The following is a 19,447-nucleotide window of genomic DNA, read 5'->3' on the forward strand; positions in this document are numbered from 1 at the left end:
TTTACTTCTTTATGACCTTTTTCCTTTTTTAACTAAAACATGGTTGCTGTATAAGTTTTTAAAAATACAGATAATTTAAATACCAGCCATAATCTTACACTTAGATGTTATTACTCTTATTATTTTGGCATTCACTTCCAGGCCTTTTTTGTTGATATTATATGTATTTTTTTTTTAATTTTCTGCTTGAAGTTATATCAAGAGCAGGTTTCCATGTTTTTACTTTGTTTTTTTTTTTTTGGGGGGGGGTGGGACTCAGGGCTTTGAACTTGCAAAGCAGGCAGGCACTATACCACTTGAGCCACACCTCTAGTCCCTTTTGCTCTGGTTATTTTGGAGATAAGGGTCTCACGAACTATTTGCCCAGGCTGGTCTCTATCCAAAATCCTCCCTATCTCAGCCTCCCAAGTATCTGAGATTACAGGCTTGAGACATCCATGCCTGGCAAAGTGTACCAGTTCCAACAAGCCAGCCACAAGGTGAATACATTTTTAATATCATTAAGTGACATAAAATATTCCTTTTGAATCACAAAAAGTGAACAGTTTTCTTTTTACTAGATTGTAAGTTATTTCCAATATCATAATTGTAAATAATATGTAGAAATAAAACATGGTCAACATTAGTCATCTGGGAAATACAATTAAAAGAACAACGAGGTCAGGGGCCAATGACTCATGTTTAAAATCCTAGCTACTTGGGAGGCAAAGATCAGGAGAATCACAGTTCGAGGCCAGTCCACGAAAAAAGTGAGAACCTATCTCAAAAATACTCAACAAATAAAAGAGCTGGTGGAATGGCTCAAGTGGTAGAGTGCTTGCCAAGTGAGCAGGAGGCCCTGAGTTCAAGCCCCGTATAAAGGAGGAGGAGGGACATTGTTTGTAGGAATGAAAATGATACCAGTCCCTTTGAAAAACAGATTAGCAGTATTTTATAAAGTTCAACCAACCCAGCCACTCTCCTCCTAGAAATGCAATTCTATTCCCAAAAGAAGTAAAAATATGTCCATTCAAAGACCTGTATGTGAATATTCATAGCATTTAATTCATAATAACCCCAAATCAAAAGCAATCCAAATATCCATTAGCGAACAAACAACTGGGACATGTATAAATAATATGACATTTTTCTGCAGTGAAGATGAGCAAGCTACTGACAACAGCAAGGCCAACTCTCAGAAGTGTCTTTGTGGGAAAGACCAGACCTAAAGGACAATCTACCATTTGACTCCACTCCCATGCCATTCTAGAAAAGGCAAAATTCCAGTGACCAGAAGTAGACCAGTGGTTCTCAGTGGTTCTGAGGTGCTGGAAGGAGGGCTAAGAATGTGATTGCGAAAGGGCAGAGGACACCTTTTAGAATGAAAGAAATGCTGAGTCTTAATTGTGGTTCGTGTTTATCTGACTATACAGATTTGTTAAAATGAACTAAACCAAATGCATTTTTACTATGTACATTATACCTCAATAAAACTAATTTTGAAAATATAGAATAAGTTCTAGATTTGGGGGTGGAGGGTACGCTCAGGCAGCTGACCTGAAGTAGAATGTGAAAACAGACTGGGGAATTCAGAAAAAGAAATAGTACCTGAGGGGTGTGGGGGACGGTGTCAGGAAAATGACTTCTTGTTTTAGAAGTGTTAAATGAGGTTGAATTAATGAGGGCACAAAGAGAGAAAAGAGACATATAGAAATGGGGGGCCAGGAAAATAAGAGCAGGAAACTGAGAAAAGGAAAGGCTGTTTTATACATAGGGTGTGTACAAGTGCTGCATGCGTGCATGTCTCAAGTGCATTTGTAGAGCGTTCACTCATGACCCTTGACCTCTGTGGAAGGAAGCCGCAGAAAATCAGGAGGTTATTCAACCTGCGTTTAAACAACTGGGCAGGAAAATAGCCTCAATAGCACCATTAGAACCTGAGCCAAGAACTTTTCCTTTGGGTTTGTTGTGTGTGACTAATCAAAGGTAAATGGTGACACTTTTTTTTTGTTTTTTTTTTCAATCTTAGGGATGCAACCACACCAGTCATGATCTAATTGTATATAACTAGGACATTCCAGAAACTTTTAGTAATAACTTTGCAATGATTCTGAGCCTTTTAAGATATATCCACAAAAGGTAACAAGGCTGCATGGTCATTTCTGGTCAGTGAGTGGGGAAATTCAGAAAAGCCATGGGATTTATCCATTTTCTCATAAGAAGACCCAAAGGACCAATGGTAGGGACAGGAACTCCAGTTCAGCACCTTGGTTTTGGATGTGCCTAGAAGGAGACACCAGCTTCTTGGACTGTGGAAGCCTGGATTCCTGTGAGTTCTCAAGATACTATGTAAACCCTACCTGCATTCTGTGTGCCAGCTTTGTGCAGTGGCTCAGAGAAGACAAGGAGAGACATTTTTGGACCAAGCAAGAACCTTGACAGAAGCCAGGCACCGATGGCTCACGCCTGTAATCCCAACTACTTGGGAAACTGAGATTGGGAGGATTGAGTTCAAGGCCAGCCTGAGCAAATAATTCTAGAGACCCCATTTTCACAATAACCAGAGCAAAATGGGCTAGAGGTGTGGCTCAAGTAGAGCCACCTACTTCGCAAGGGCAAAGCTGTGAGTTCAAACTCCGGTCCAACCAAGAAGAAAAAAAAAAGGAAAGAATAAAGAACCTTAACAGAGCTGATGAACAGAGCGTCTCCACTTCACACAACATCACATAGATAGAAAGCAGCAGAGCAGAGTGGAAACCCATTGATGTGATTCCAAAGCCAAGCCTTGCTCTCAACCATCATATCCTGCAGTTCCCTATTCTTCTCTAAAATCTTCAGTATGACCATCATTATGAGATTTAAATAGAGAAAAGAAAAAGGAAGGAAGGAGAGAATGTAGGGGAGCCCCTCTATTTCCATTGCCATTTATTTTATGAAGAGCCTCTGCTCAGCTTTCTAGTGGGGAGCACACGTTCTGGTCTTCTCTCCCACCCTGTTACTCATTCTCTCCCAGGCAACTGCCATTTATCTGAATGATAAGATTCGGTGAAAGGTCACTAATTTTCAGTGGTGGACTGGTAAATGTTTAGCAGTCAGCTTTGGAGCAAGGGAAGGAACCCTGCCTGTGCCACTTTCCAAGGTGTGAACATCCCACCAGAGCAGCTTTTGAGCTCCCTAAGTAGTCAACCAGTTTGCAAAATTCCTGAAAACCTACCATTCTGCTCCTGCAATCTGTTACGTACTGGCTCCAGCAACACTGACACCCACATAGGGTCAAGTGCTCTGCTAGTCACACTCTAGATTTTTTCCATTTTGGGATAAATGATGAAGAAACACAAAGGCCTGACTGCCTTCCTTGGATAGGGGAAAGGACAATTCTAATATAGAAAGAACTTCACTCTCCATTCTCCCTCAGAGACAGAAGCAGGGACAGTCTTAGTCTGTATCTCCATTCCAAATGAGCTTCCAATGACAGCAGTGCCTGGTGGGTGACATCTTCCCCCAGGCTTTTGAAGACTATTGAGCCTGGATTTTGAGCACATTCCTCTCTTTCCATGATGGGAAGCACTTCTTCTCTGTTGGCCTTCCTACAGGACCTGGCTCTTTCCTGCCTCGGTGGTGGGCTAGGCCTGGGTCAGGGGGTCAGTGTGGACATGTGAGAGCATTGTGGCTGACAGCCCCATCAGAACTTCATATGTTGAAGAACTGATCTCCAAAGAAAAGGAGTGTACTGTTTCCTGAAGACAGAGAGGGTGCTGTGAAGACCAAAGGGACCCACTGAAGGACTTCCCATACAATGAACCAACAGCATACAAGCTCATCCTCCTGACAACCAAAGCAGAGGGAAACCTAACATGATAGGACATAGGAGCTTCAGTTTGGGGGCACACTGATACCACACCTCATACCTGAGCCTCCCCCAGTGCCAGCATCAGAGTATGAGCTCAGGTCCACCAGCTTGCTGCCCACTGTGTGTCCAAAGCTGCCCCCACTGCCAACCCTGTGCACACAGGCTTTACTTTCAGAGCTGAGACCCCCCCCCCAACTTCCTGTGTTGTCCACCAGCTCCTATGCATGCAGAATGTTTGCACTGGGGCCAATTTATGGTGAGGTGCCCTGGAGACAGCCATGTGTCAGCGTGAGCCCAATCAACAGCCAGGAACCCAGGTCCAGAGGTGCCTGGGTAGTTAGGTAGGATGCTGGGCTTGCTCTTGGTCAGGTTCAGAACCAGAACTGTGTTCTTTTTTTTCTTGGATTTTTTTGGAGCTTGCCTACAGCGCCCCCTGCTGCCCTTTTTTTGTTAACCTTACATGGTATGGATCGACTGGGTTGGCCTAGCTAGACACAAGGTCCTCCCTTCAGGGTGACACAGTGAAATCAATTGACAGTTGTGGAGAGGCTTTGGAAAACTTAAAAAAGAACACTATTTAATTGTGCCTAAAGCCCTGCCTCAAGTGCCTCATGGTTTAGGAGGGAAGGTAGACAAATATGATTAAGTGTTGTAAGTGCTGCAATAATAGCCCCTACAGGGCCAGACATGGTGGTGCACATCTGTAATCCCAGCTACTCGGGAGTTGGAGGTAGGAAGATCATGGTCCAAAGCAGCTCAGACAAAAGTGCAAGCCCTTTCTTGAAAAATAAACTAAAAATTAAAATGGACTGAGCAAGTCTCAAGTGATAGCAAGTGTGAAGCTCTGAGTTCACTCCCCAGTACTGCCAATAATGATGAAATAATAATAGTAATAATAATGCATCTGTTTTGCTTCAGATACTTTGTCTATGTCTTTAATCCTCAAAACAATCTAAAAGATTGTACAGATAAGCCAGGTACAGTGGCTTACTCCTGTAATCCTAGCTACTCTGCAGGCAGAGATTGGGAGGATAGTGGTTCAAGGCTAGCGTAGTCTAAATGTTTGTAAAACTCCATCTCAACCAATAAAATCTGGATGTGGTAATGTGCACCTGTCATGCCAACTACACAGGAGGTGTAAATAGAAGGATCATGATGGGCCGATCAAGGATTAAATGTGAGACTCTATTCGAAAAATACCTCAAGCAAAAGGGATTGGGGAGTGTGTGTGGCAGAAGTGGTACAGACTTGCCTAGCAATCACAAGGCTCCAAGTTCAAAATTAGATAGATAGATAGATAGATAGATAGATAGATAGATAGATAGATAGACTGTACAGATATAAAAGCAAAGAGGATTTTCAAACTTTCTCAAGGGTGCATAGTTACTATAAAGCCAATAACTAAATCTATGTCTGACTCCAGAATCTGTTTTGTCCCCTCTGTGCCGATGGGAATAAGAATGGCAGTGGGGGAGAGGTAGGAAGATAGCTGTGGCAGACATCAGTGGTCTTTTTTCCTGATAGCAGCACCAGTTTTTTTGTTTGTTTGTTTAATCTGAGATAAACAGAATGCTCAGCCTCCCTTCCCAGGTAAACGAAGATAGGCCATAGCCTGCTGAGCAATGCTATCCTTCCAGTCACAGGCTGGGTGCCAGGCACATGTCTCCAGCCAGGCTGATTGTAGCTTTCGCATAATTTTGATAAGCTGAAACTTAATCACTCCCACCATCCATTCCCAGGGGCAACGAAACTGCATGTAAGCCTGGAGCTCCCTGTGGCCCATTTTCCCCAGCAAGACAGCATGAGATCACCTATAACAAGAAGTCACAATATGTGCATGGATGTGTGTGTATGGAGGGAGGGAGAGAGAGAGAGAGAGAGAGAGAAGCATCATCAGTGTCTGAATCCAGCCATTCCTGAGGCTGACCCTAGTCCTTTCTTATGTGAGTTAATACAGTCCCCTCTTAACTAAAGCTAGTTTGCATTGGGTTTCTGTCCCTTAAAGTCAAGAGTTCCAAGAAACACAATGCTGATGAAAAGAGTTTTTTAGATGAGGGGAACCAGGAAAGTCAGGACTTTCCAGAGAGACAAGATGAGAAGGGAAGCAGAGTCTGAGGACCTGCAAGTAGCTCAGCCTGACCAGGCTGGAGAGATGGGCAAGATGCCAATAGAGAAGGTCTTATTGGCCAGGCTGGCACATTTGATCTTTATCTGAGGGCAATGGGGAGCCACCAAAGAGTTGAAAGCAGTGGCATGACCTGATATAACTTGTGTTTCAGAAGGCCATTCAGAAGTACAGATCTGAATGAGAACATGACAGGAGGCAGTATAACCGGGAAAGGCCGCCCCAGCATCCAGCGAGAAATCGAGGTGGAAAATGACTCCCCAGTTCTTGACTTGGTTATTGGGTAGAAGGGAGGACAGAGACAAAAAGAGTTGCAGTTTGGTCACATGGAAGGTAAGTACGTGGGAGACACTTAACTGGAATTGTCCAGTTGGTATATTAAAAGAGATGTCTGAGTTAGAAATTCTTTAAAGTTATTTTGAGTCACTAATTCAACTATTTACTGCATGTCCACTACAGGCCACCTACCAAGTGGGTAAGAATGCAGTCAAACCTGGGACTACACTGTGGCAAAGACAAAACAGACACTAAACAACCAATTAAAGATAGAAACAGTGTAAGTGCCTGGGAGGCAATAAAGTAACCAAATGTGATTGGGGGAGGGGGGGCTGCGGCTCCATTATTTAAGTGATTGATTGGTAGGAGCTGAAGCCCTGAAAGCTGTAAAGTTGGCTTCTTTGCCCTCTTTGCCTGGCTCTGCCCTTGAGGCTAGTGTCTGGGAGACTCCCACGAGGCTGCTTTGTTCTCAGCCAGTGCCTTTCATCCTGCGTTCCCAAAGCCCTTCCTGGCATCTACCCTTTCATCCTCAGGCCTGGCTCACCAACCCAAGTGGGCAGCATTTGATCATTATCCCTGCATCATAAATAAGGGAGACAAAGGCCTCGGTTTACAGGGCATCAGCCCGTGTTATTGTGTGACTCCAGCGATCTGACTTTGTGTTGAGTCAGAATGTCCTGTCCTTTTCTTTTCTGGAATCACCAGGTGCTGGCATCATTCTGTTCCAGCTGTTTCTTCTTCCCTCCATGTTTCTTTCTGGAAGCTTTGGTTTTCTTCAAGGATGCTGAATTCATGTAGCTTTAGCCCACCTGCCCCAGGCTTGGTGCCCAAGCCATTCAATGTTACCCGTCAGAACACTCTTCTAGTTGAAGTGCTGAATAAAATTCTAACTACACAGTGCAAGGTATTCCTTTTTTAGGGGCCCTGGTATCATGGTATAGACTTCCTAACGTAGTTAGATGAATCTTGTATTTTTAGGTGCCCAGGAGGAAGTTTTCTGCATAGTTTTGCTTTTCTAGGACAGGGCTGGTCTCCTCAAAGACTAGGGAAAGATCAGGTTGCCATTGGGAAGATAACAATATGGGCCATGAGAGAGTGAGGGTGTCATGTTGGAAGCCCAGATGGTGTAATCAAAACCACATCCTCTCACAAAGCACTTACATGAACCAAAGATGATTGACATGGAGTTATTCCAAACTGAATTTATGCATGAGATAAAAATCAGACATCCTTAGGGACTTCTGTCTATGGTTGACTGAAGAGGTTGGTGAATCCTCTTGGCAAACTACGAGTATTAAACTGGATAAAATTGTAAAAAGAAAAAAACAAGTCAGGGTTCTAGAAATTGACTAGAGGCAGAAAACAAATGGAGAAATATTTATTATTGACAAAATGCTTAGACCTTTGGAAATGAACAATGGGAATGTAAGCTGTGTTAGTTATCTACAGCTGTGGAATGAATTACTCCAAAGCAAAAGAGTTCAACACAATAAACATTAATTGTCTCCCAGTCTCTGTGTCGCAGGAATCCAGGAAAGTGGATCTGACTCAATGTTTCTCGAGGATGGAGTTGAGCCATTGGCCAGGGCTGTGATCTCATCTGATTGCTCAACTAGGAGAACCTGCCTCCAACCTGTCCCACATGGTAGTGGGGAGGCTCAGATCCTGTGGCTGGTGTCTGGAGGCCTCCCTCATTTCCTTACCATGTGAAGTTCTCCACAGGGCTGCCTGCCTCCCAGCACAGTTTCCCCCCTGGGGTTGATGCTAAAGAGAGAGGGAGAGAATCCAGCATCTATGGTGAAAGCTGCTGCCTTTTTATTTTCCAAATACATGAATCTTACTAATTATGTCACTTTTCTCCAAATAGTACTTCTCCCTTCCATGGGCACAGCAATTCAGGAGGGATCTTGGAAGAGGAGCTGGGTCACTCATGACTTCTTACTGCTCCTTTAGGACACCAGCAGTGTGTGCTTAGTGATAGACCATTATCCTGACCTTAAAAACCTTGAAAACTGGCATTGATTTGGCTTCTTTGCCAAATCCTCTCAGACATCCATTTCCAGAATAGGATTTCAACCATATTGAGAATTTGCTCTGGCAAGTACTTTTTCTCTACCATCAGCCTATCTAGAGTTTCCAAAAATCCATCACCTGCCTTCAGATCAGCCCTCTCAGATGTACCCTTCACCTTCACATTGTGTAATGAAAAAATGGTTCTTGGCTTGTTTGGACCACCCAGAACTAGCAGTAAATTCAACATGATAGTTGTGTCCAGGCTTTTCTTTCAATGTCACAAACTCTCTGCTTAGGCTGTCATTCAGCCGAGAGGGATGCACTTCTGCAGCTTGTCTTCAATGCAGGTTTCTCCATATCTGATACTGGTTCTTCTGGAATTTCTGCTCGTCTCCACACTTTCAGGGGAGCAGACCCTTTCATAGCTGCTGTCACCCTCTTCTTATGTAAGATCATAGGCATGGTGGGTTGGGGCACTGTTGATTGGTGAGCAACAACCATTAGATTTTCTACTTTAATCTTGTTTTTAGGTTCGTTACACAGCATGGCCTCTTCCTGCCAACAGCAACTTGGAGTTTGTATGTTTTGTATGTTTGGAGGCTGTGGTAAAGAAAACACAGATTAAATCAAACATAAAAGAAAACAATGCAGTCAACAGACTGGAAGGGCTGGAGGGTGGCTCAAGTGGTAGAGCGTCTTCTTAGCGAACATGAAGCCCTGGGTTTAATCTCAAGTATGGGAGAAAGAGAGACAGACAGACAGACAGAGAGAAATGGTAAAATGAGATGTAGATGAATGACTGAAGGATGGACTGCAGGAGGTCCCAAAAGGTGGTAAGTGGTCAAGGAGACACTTCTCCTCCCTAGGAAATGCCTGTTTGCATCTGAAAGGCATCTCCAGCCATCAGGCAATGCAAAAATAGGCTATAAAACCCCAATCCCAGGCACTACCCTGCCTGGCCCACGGGATCACCAGTTTCCTGGTCCCCTGCATTCTCCAATATGCAGTCTTTCCCTTCTCTTCTCTACAAATAAAATCTTTCCGACCTCTGCTGCTGGAGTCTGCCTGTGCTTTCATTCTCAGAGCAGGCTCAAGAACCCTGAGCACCTGAAATTCCTGCACATGTCATCCATGCATCATAGAGGCTGCTGCTGGCATAACAGCATGTCGTTCACCATGAACTTAAATATATATATATTCACACACAAGTAACATATCATATTCATGTAATACACATTAATGTAACATATTGTTATATAGCTCTATATGCACATGATATATGAAGTTTATATATGTGTAGAAGAGGTACACAAAAAATGAAAAGAGTAAGCCAGATGCTGGTGACTCATACCTGTAATCCTTGCTACTTGGGAGGCTGAGATCAGGAGGATCACAGTTCAAGGCCAAACCCCATCTCTAAAATAACTAGAGCAAAATTGACTAGAGGTGTGGCTCAAGTGATAGAGTACTTGCTTTGCAAGCTCAAAGTCCTGAGTTTAAATCCCAGTCCCACCAAACGAAACAAAATGAAAGGGGCTGGGAGTGTAGTTCAGGGTTAGAGTGCTTGCAGAAGGCCCTGGGTCACCAGAACTGCAATAAAATAAAATATGATAAAAAAGTAGACAATAGTACATAGTCATTTCTTATCAAGTATTATGTACTGTCCATAATTGTATATGCTATACCTTTTTATGCCTACTAGTACAGTAGGTTTTTTACACCAGCATGACCACAACTCCAGTAAAGAGTTGCCCTAAGACAATGTGTCACTAGGTGACAGGATCTTTTCAGCTCCATTATCATCGGCCACCGTCATGTTTGTGGTTTAACATGGACTGAAAAGTCGTTCTGTGGTGAGTGATCATACTTCACTAGTGATTGAATCTAGCCTTCTGCCCAACATTCATACCTACTAATGGTGATAGAGAGTTGGGGGACTGAGAACTACAAGCTATCTATGGCAATATTTTTTTCTATGGAGTCCTAAAAGGAGAGCAGGGGAGGCACAAAGACAATGGATTTCATAATGACCCTGAAGCATTGGACAGTCTGAGAGAAAATTGTACAGGAGGCTAGGTGCCTTTCAGGTGTCTTGTTCCCTGTGACTCTACCTCCTCAGCACCAGATTCCTGGGCCTCTAATGCCCTGAACTGGTCCCCATCCAGTCTGCTGGCCTCTGGCAGTGGCTAAACTCTGCAGCTGCCTGGGTCCCTAAAGTGCTTGTTCTGGGGCTTGGCTTCCTACCAGGTGACAAATGGCTAAGAAACTTATACAACCTATTTGATCCCTGCCTTCTGGGCTATTTTAACAGGAGTCTTCTAGGCAAGAAGAACTAAAAGGAGCCTGAATGGTGGAAAATCTGGCCAGGAGTTGCTCTCTCAAGAATCACAGTGCTGTTGGGTGGTGTATAATTCACAGAGTTCTGCATTTCACGGCAGATGTTTGCCTTGGAAAGTCCCTGGACTGTTTGCCTTCTAGTCTTCTCTCACTATGGGACTCCTCTGTGGGAAGACCGAACTCATCAGTCACATTCCATGAATATCAAGCTCCTGCTGTGTGACCCTAAGAGAACCTTGCTTGCTATCTACATGACAGAAGCAAGGTCAACCTCCCCCAACCCCCAGCTACGGTAGGCAGGCAGAGGTCCTCCCAGCTACTCAGAGTTCCTGAGGAAGGCTACCATTGGAAGATCTTGTGCAGTATAAATGTCACTCCATCCTCTGGATTTTTTTTTAATTGCAACATAAATGTTTATATTTTTATATTTTGAATTTTTATGTAAACATATATTTGCAATATAAATGTCTCCCCACCACTCTTTCTTCTCTTCAAAGAAGATTCTTGGGTGGGATGTAATGTATTAGCCAGGAACTAAGTTATATTCAACTTTCTGAATTAGATACTGTTCCAGCTATGTTTGGGAAACACTTAGTCAGAATTGAAGGTCACAGGAGGCTGTCATAGAACCACTCAGGTTTAGCTCTGTAGAATGACTTGTTCTTTCCAGGAATTGCCACTCCTTCTTTTGACCTGGGGCTTCCTTTACTTGGAATTCCTTTCCCTCTCCCAGCCCTATCCACAAAGAAGACATACATGCACAGCTGGGTGGATTCGGCTTGTCTTTGGGGATTCTCTTCCTTAAGTCTTCTCATATTCCAAATCTCAGCTGGCTACCCTTTCTCATACAACCTCCCATTACTCTCCCCCCTTTTTTGAAACAGTTTTTTGTTTTTGTTTTTTATGCTGGGGATGGAGCCCAGGGCCTCCCACATGCAAGGCTCTACCACTGAGTTTTGTCCCCAGCCCTACACTTTTCTAATCATTGCTATTTTCCAGTCTTTACCAATTAGCAGCAAGCTCTCTGGTTGTCATTATAGTCTCCATGTGTCAGGCACTCAGTGGTTAGTAAATATTAGTGTAGTTTAATGACAAGATTGTTAGTGTTACTGTTGTACTCTATCATTCAAGTAGGAATGAACTCCTTCTCAAAATAGTGGAGCATGCTAGAAACTATTTCCTGAGAAATGTAATTTCCATTTCATTCAGAATTTGTTTTGTATGCTCAAGACTTGGTCTTTGGGGGCAGCGGGGAGAATGAGACAAGCAATGCAACTTATAGTCTTTGCCTCCATGTGTTAACAGCACTGGTGCAGTCTGTGATCAGAAGACTTCCAAATTCTTTGTGCCCACCAGAAAGAATCCATGGCAGGAAACATGGTTATAAAGGGAGTTTATTAAAAGTTAGGGAAGAGAAATACAAAGGAAAGCGTGGTGGGGCCCAGGTAGAAGCCAGAAGCCAAGAGGGTGTGTTTCTGTTCTTCAGGTGCTTTTAAACCTATGATAACCTGTGGGAAGGGGAGAACTCACTCCTCTTAAATCAATGAGTGGGGAGGGCATGGGCAGTTCCCAGCCAGGTAAGGATGGTTCCTGAACCAAAGCATGGTTAATATAAGATGTAATTTTTTTTTATGAGTCCTGAACTTTCCCTGCTTTAGCCTGCCTCAAATTCCCCCTAAGAGACAATATTCCAAACAAAAAAAATTTGGGGGTGAGGGGGTTGCTGAAGGAAGGCAGTCCATCTTCAGTATCTGCTTCAAGCTAACAAGGGGCAGCAGACCCTACCTACAAGGGGAAATTGTCTTTCCTATTTCTTTCCCTTGGGGCTCATTTGGACACAAAGCGTCTGGTTATTGTTTATTACAATTAAGGATTCTCATGGAGATCTTGTAGAGATGCGTAGCCTTGTTGCTTCATGATTTGGGTCATAAAGACTTTCATTCTAGAAGAGATAAATTTGGTTTAGAAGTCATGATATAATCATTAACAATGATAGGAGCATCACCTGGCAGGAAGGATAGCGAATCTAACTTTTCACTTCGAAAAGTGACAAAGTCTTATGGTTACTTTGCCTATAGGTGTTTATATCTGTAGCTATTTTTATAGCTCTTAAATGGCTCTCTATTTTGGACTGTTGCTATAGTGGGCATTTAAGAGCTGACTACATTAGGGGCCAGGTGTACCAGGGAGCAGGCATTAGTCCAATTAGAGAGTAAACATCAATGAGTCAGTTCTGTACAGAAAGAAAACTCACAATGTCCCGAAGCAGAAGTTAGCTACCATTGAAATTTATATTGCCTTTGCATAAACAGAAGGCCTTGCCCAAAGACATAAATGATAGAACAATAATGCCGCCATTTTATAAATTAGCAGCACCTCACGGAAAATGGAGCCATTCCTCCCCTTAACAAGGTTTCCCGTGCTCCCAAAAACAAGCTCCACCTCCATCAGGGACCCCCCGGTGTATGCGCCAACCCCTTACCCTCCCTCTCCTATAAAAAGGCCATGCCTGGCCTGAACCCCTTCCCTTTTGTCCTTTCTTCTTCCTGCACTACCTCGTACCTGCCATTAAACCCTGCCCTTGGACGTGAGTTTTCTTTGTGTGGCGTTTTTCCTAACATTTGGTGCCGAAACCCGGGATCGGGTTGAGTTCCCGGCACTGAACTTGCTCTCTCAGCTTTCCTCTGGGATCTGAGCTGCTTTACCAGGACCCCCGATCCTAGAAAGCACCACTCTCTCACTAGCTCACAGGGAAGTTCCTCGCCCCAGCGCGCCTCCAACTGCCATCCACCACCGGCCAATCTTCCCTCAAGGTCCTCTCTCCCTCGGTGAGTCCTCCTCGCACGCAGAGCTGTGATCTCTCTCTCTCTCTCTCTCTCTCTCTCTCTCTCTCTCTCTCTCTCTCTCTTTCTCAGCTCTCTTTTGTCCCAGGAACCAGGTTCCCCACTAGGGACTGTGGCCCACCCTGTGGTGAAGACGTTCCCTCTGGGTGTTGTGTTCCACATCTCTCTCTCTCTCCTGAGAACCTGATATTTCGGGGACACCCGCCATATCTCTCCTCAGGTCAGGCCTCACCATGGGAGTTGGACCTTCCAAAATTCCCTCAGACTCCCCATTGGGATGTCTCCTGGCCAACCTTGGGCCCCTATGCCTCACACCTGATCTTAAGCCACGAAAGCTCATTTTTCTCTGTAATTGGGCCTGGCCCCAATATCCTTTGGACAATGCCTCCAAATGGCCACTTAATGGCACTTTTGATCCCAATATTTTAAGGGATCTATACAATTTCTGTGAGCGCACTGGCAAATGGAAGGAACTTCTCTACGTCCAATCCTTTTCTTATCTCCGCACCAAACCTTCCCTCTGTACCTCCTGTTCCCCTGCACAGGTCCTATTAGCTTCTAAACCAGTCTCAAAACCAGCCAAATCCTTCTCTGAATCCCCTCCTGACTCTGAAGCTTTCCCTTCTTTCGACCCTGCTAACGAGCCTCCACCTTAACAAAGACGGGCTTCCATTGTTCAGCCATCGGCTCCCGCCCCTCCTCCCACTTCTCCTCCCACTCCTCCTCCTGCTCCTCCTCCTGCCCCTCCTTCCACCCGCCCTTCCACTCACCCGAGACCACAGGATCCCATGAGCCCCCCCCCCACACTCTCTCTCATGGACCCCCCAGTCAGCCGGTTTCCATCTACCCTCTCTGGGAAGTGGCTGGAGTGGAAGGCATTGTGAGGGTCCACGTTCCCTTTTCTCTTGCTGACCTCTCTCAGATAGAAAAGCGCCTTGGCTCCTTCACCACTAACCCTGATTCTTATGTTAAGGAATTTCAATACTTGGCTCAATCCTATGACCTTACTTGGCATGACATCTATCTCATTCTTTCCTCCACCCTCCTCCCAGAGGAGAAACAACGGGTCTGGGACGCAGGTAGGGCACATGCAGATGAGGTCCATCGCACCACCCCCACCCATCCTGTAGGAGCTACAGCGGTCCCTACTGAGGAGCTTCATTGGAATTACCAAACCGGTGACAGAACGCTTAGGGATCAGATGGTTACCTGTTTAGTGGTGGGATTAAAGAAGTCGGCCCAAAAGGTTGTTAATTTTGATAAGCTTAGAGAAATCCAACAAGAAAAAGAGGAAAATCCAGCTAGTTTCTTGTCCCGGCTCACAGAGGCGCTATGACGCCATACAAAAGTTGACCCTGAAACTAAGGATGGGACAATTATCCTTATGACCCATTTTATCTCCCAGTCAGCTCCAGATATCAGAAAAAAGCTCAAAATGCTAGAAAATGGCCCTCAGACTCCACAGGCTGAAATTTTAAACGTGTCCTTCAAAGTCTATAATTACCGAGAAGAACAACAAAGGGCTGATAAGGAGAGGAGAGATAAGGCTAAATTCCAGATGTTGGCACAAGCCCTCTGGCAAAAAGCCTCCGATCTCGAGGCCAGGGAAAATCCCGAACACCTCCTGGCCCATGTTTTCAGTGTGGCCTTTAGGGACACTGGGCCCGTGCTTGTCCTAAACCACGCCGCCCACCGGGGCCATGTCCTAAGTGCAAACAGGAGGGCCACTGGGCAATGGACTGCCCCTCCTCCCCTCAAGGCGGAGGGTCTAAGCCCCCCCCACCATCCCTCCTCCCTAACTGATCTTCTAGGACTGGAGACTGCGGCTGAGGACTGATGGAGCCCAGGACTCCCAGGCCTGACGACCATAACTTCATGGGAGCCCAGGGTAATGCCATTATTGATGGTAGGCCTATCTCTCTCCTCCTGGACACTGGCGCCACTTTTTCTGCCTTGCTGGAGTTCTGGGGACCTACCAAGCCTTCTTTAATCTCCATAGTCGGGGTGGAGGGAACTCCTACCCAGCCCTTAATGACTTTTCCTCTAATCTGCATACTGGGAGATACACTTTTTACTCACTCCTTCCTAGTCCTCCCTAATTGCCCCACTCCACTCTTGGGAAGGGACATTTTGTCAAAATTCCAGGCCACTCTCACCTTACACCCACCTCCTCTTAAGCCGCGACCTATTAACCCCTTGTCTCCATCCTCTCAGCCCCTCCTTGCCATCATGGGCGCTCTGCTTCCACAAGCCCCTCCCGACCCCTTGCCCTTACCTGCTACACTGGTAGATCCCATTGTGTGGGACCTCCAGAACCCTGCAGTCACTACCCATCATGAGCCAATCTTTATTACTCTCAAGGACCCCTCTGTTTTCCCAAACCAACCTCAATATCACATCTCTCTAATCCATTTACAGGGATTAAAGCCTATCATCTCAGAGCTTCTCTCTAAAGGCCTTCTTCGCCCAACCCACTCCCCCTATAACACTCCTATTCTGCCTGTAAAAAAGCCCAATGGGTCTTATCGGCTGGTACAGGACCTCCGCTTAATCAATGCGGCAGTGACTCCTATACACCGGTGGTACCCAACCCCTATACTCTCCTGTCTCTCATCCCCGGTACCACCACCCATTTCACAGTCCTGGACCTAAAAGATGCTTTCTTCACTATCCCTGTCCACCCACAGTCCCAAAACCTGTTTGCCTTCACCTGGACTGATCCAGATTCTCATACTTCCCAACAACTGACCTGGACTGTTCTGCCTCAGGGGTCTGGGACAGTCCCCACCTCTTTGGCCAAGCTCTGGCTAGGGACCTGCTTACCCTCCATCTCTCCCCAAGTAAACTCCTCCAGTATGTAGATGATCTCCTGCTCTGCAGCCCCTCGCTCGAGGATAGCCAACAACACACTGCCCTCCTGCTTAATTTTCTGGGAAAAAAGGGATACCGGGTGTCCCCTAACAAGGCTCAACTGTCTCTCACCCAGGTAACTTAACCTGGGCCTATCTATCTCCCCTACTCATAAGGCTATCACCACAGATCGTAAGGCCTTGCTAGCCTCTCTCCTGCCCCCACCACTAAGGCTGAAGTTCTCTCCTTTCTTGGCCTGGCCGGCTATCTCAGAGCCTGGGTATCCAACTTCAGTCTAATGGCCAAACCTCTATATGAGGCATCCAAGGGTTCCATTCAAGAGCCCCTGGACCCCTCTCAGCCTGTGTCAAGTCATTTTAAAACCCTCTTACAAGCCCTATTACAAGCCCCCGCACTTTGCTTGCCAGACCTCACTCATCCCTTCGTCCTTTATGTTTCTGAGAGGCAAGGGTTTGCCCTAGGAGTTCTGGGACACAACATAGGGCCCTCCTTTGCTCCAGTAGCATACCTCTCCAAACAGTTAGACCCACAACCAGGGGATGGGCCCCATGCCTCAGGGCCCTGGCTGCTGCTTCTCTCTTAATCCAGGAAAGCAAAAAACTTACCTTTGGGTCCCCCCTTACTGTTTACTCCCCCCATAGCCTCTCGGAACTCCTCACATATAAGGGACTTTATTCCATGCCCCCTTCTCATATCCTATCCCTCCAGGTGGCCTTGGTCGAGGATCCCACTCTAACTTTTGTTTCATGTCCCCCACTTAACCCAGCTACTCTTCTTCCTCTCTCTTCAACACCCCTAGTTCACTCCTGCCCTGAGATCCTTGAAGAGCTCCTTCCCTGCCCAGACCACATTCAGGAGGGCACCCTTTCTCAGGCTGACTACACTTGGTTCATTGATGGCAGCTCCTTCATTCACAATGGACAGCGAAGAGCTGGATATGCCATCGTGTCTGAGTCTGCCGTCATTGAGGCATGCCCTCTCCCTTTGGGCACTACTTCCCAGAAGGCAGAACTGACTGCCCTGGCCAGAGCTCTAACTCTGGCAAAAGACAAAACTGTCAACATTTATACTGACTCTTAAGTATGCATTTCACACTTTACTATCCCGCTATCTAGAAGGAAAGGGGATTCCTAACTACAAGGGGAACTCCCATTATCAATGCTGCCTTAATAGCCCAAGTCCTAGAGGCTTCACGCCTTCCTTCCCAGGTGGGTATTACTCATTGCAAAGCCCACCAGACTGACTCCTCCATAATTACCAGAGGAAATAACCGAGCAGATACAGAGGCCAAGCGAGCAGCCCTCCAAACTGCACCCCAATTGGCTATGTACCCCCTTGCCCCAGCTTCCTCCCCTCCTCTCACTAAACTTTCTCTCCCCCCTTCTGAGGTTAAAACCCTTATCTCCTATTTACATACGCTTTTTCATCCTAACCTTCATGCTCTTTACACCTTTCTCTGCCAATCCCTTTCCCTATCTCCAGGAGACATACAATACCTTAAACAGATTACCCAATCCTGCTCAATTTGCCAGCTCACAAACCCCAACTCCAATATTAGGCCCACTCCCTTTCCTACCCACCAAGCCAGGGGATGTCTCCCTGCTGTGGATTGGCAGGTGGACTTCACACATATGCCTCCAATAAAGAGGATGAAGTACCTCCTGGTATTGGTAGACACCTTCATGGGATGGGTGGAGGCCTTCCCTACAACCAATAAAAAGGCCTCCACAGTAACAACAATTTTAGTCACAGACATCATTCCACGGTTTGGTCTCCCAGCCTCTATCCAGTCAGACAACGGGCCTGAGTTTGTTTCCTCTATTTCCCAAAAATTGGCACAATTCTTAAATATTCACTGGCGGTTTCACATTCCCTATCACCCCCAATCTTCAGGTAAAGTCAAACGTGCCAATTGCACACTAAAAAATACTCTCACCAAACTCTCCCTTGAGCTCCATCTAGACTGGACAAAGCTCCTACCCCTAGTTCTTCTCCGCCTCCAGGCCCTCCCTAAAAGACCGCTCATGCTCAGCCCCTTTGAGCTCCTCTATGGCTGTCCACTCCTCCCTATCACGGTTCAGCCAAAGCCCCTAACATTCCCCCCACTCTCCTCAATCCTCTCCTCACTTTTCTTCACTCTCTCCTTTGGTCGCATGCTCATGATCAGTTACCACAGCCCTCTGACACCACCAAAATAACTCCCACCCTCCAAATGGGAGATCTGGTTTATCTGAAAAGTACAGCCACACCTGGCCACATGCAGGAAAAGTGGAAAGGCCCATTTAAGGTCGTCCTCACTACACCCATGGCTGCTAAGCTAACAGGACTTCCCTCCTGGGTACATGTTCAAAATCTAAAATTGGCAGCCCCACAAAAGACCTACCAATCTCTTCTTACAGGACCAACAAAAATAAAAGATCTCCTGCCTTCCCAAGATCCCAGAAGACAGAGACACACTCAAGGAGACTCCCAGAGCATAAGCAGGAGCTCTATGCCTGGGGACCTGGCATCTCACCTACTCACTCTTTATACTTCCCCCTCCCATTCTTTCCTGTCAGTGCCTGCCCATGCTTTTACTCTTTCCTATATACACTCTACTCTGAGGCTTTAGATTTCCCACCCCCCAGTATAATCAGCCTCCCTCCTTTTCATACCTTCGTCTCCCTTACTTCATAGAGTGGATAGCCTATCTACCTCTCCAAGGTACTCTCTCAGACTTTACACCTGAAGAAATCTACTCATTTTCCAACATACTCTAAGCTCTACTGTAAACCACTCCACCTATGCTTCCACTCCATCCCTTCCTGTGGGTAATTCTTGTCCCTGTCCCTTCCCTCCTGAGTATTGGCCTGTGGGTAACTTCTCCCCGAGTGGAGATGGCCCCATCGCGCAGCTCTCTGTTTTGGATACCTCGCCCTGTGTGCCTTACTCTTTGTGATCTCTTCTTTCTTATGACCTGTACCCTTGTGAGCCCCAAACTTCCCCCCTGCCTGTGCACCTCATCTTATTCATACCAGCACAGGGCTTGCTACGATACAGCTACTCCATGTACAATGTGGGGCAAACCGCACTGGACTGCAAGGAGTAAAGGCAGCAATGCAGGCTATACTTGCTTTGGAAATCGTGGGTAACAAGTGTGCTGGACTGAGCTCA

This window comes from Castor canadensis, chromosome 12, assembly GCF_047511655.1.
Source record: "Castor canadensis chromosome 12, mCasCan1.hap1v2, whole genome shotgun sequence".
Lineage (NCBI taxonomy): Eukaryota > Metazoa > Chordata > Mammalia > Rodentia > Castoridae > Castor > Castor canadensis.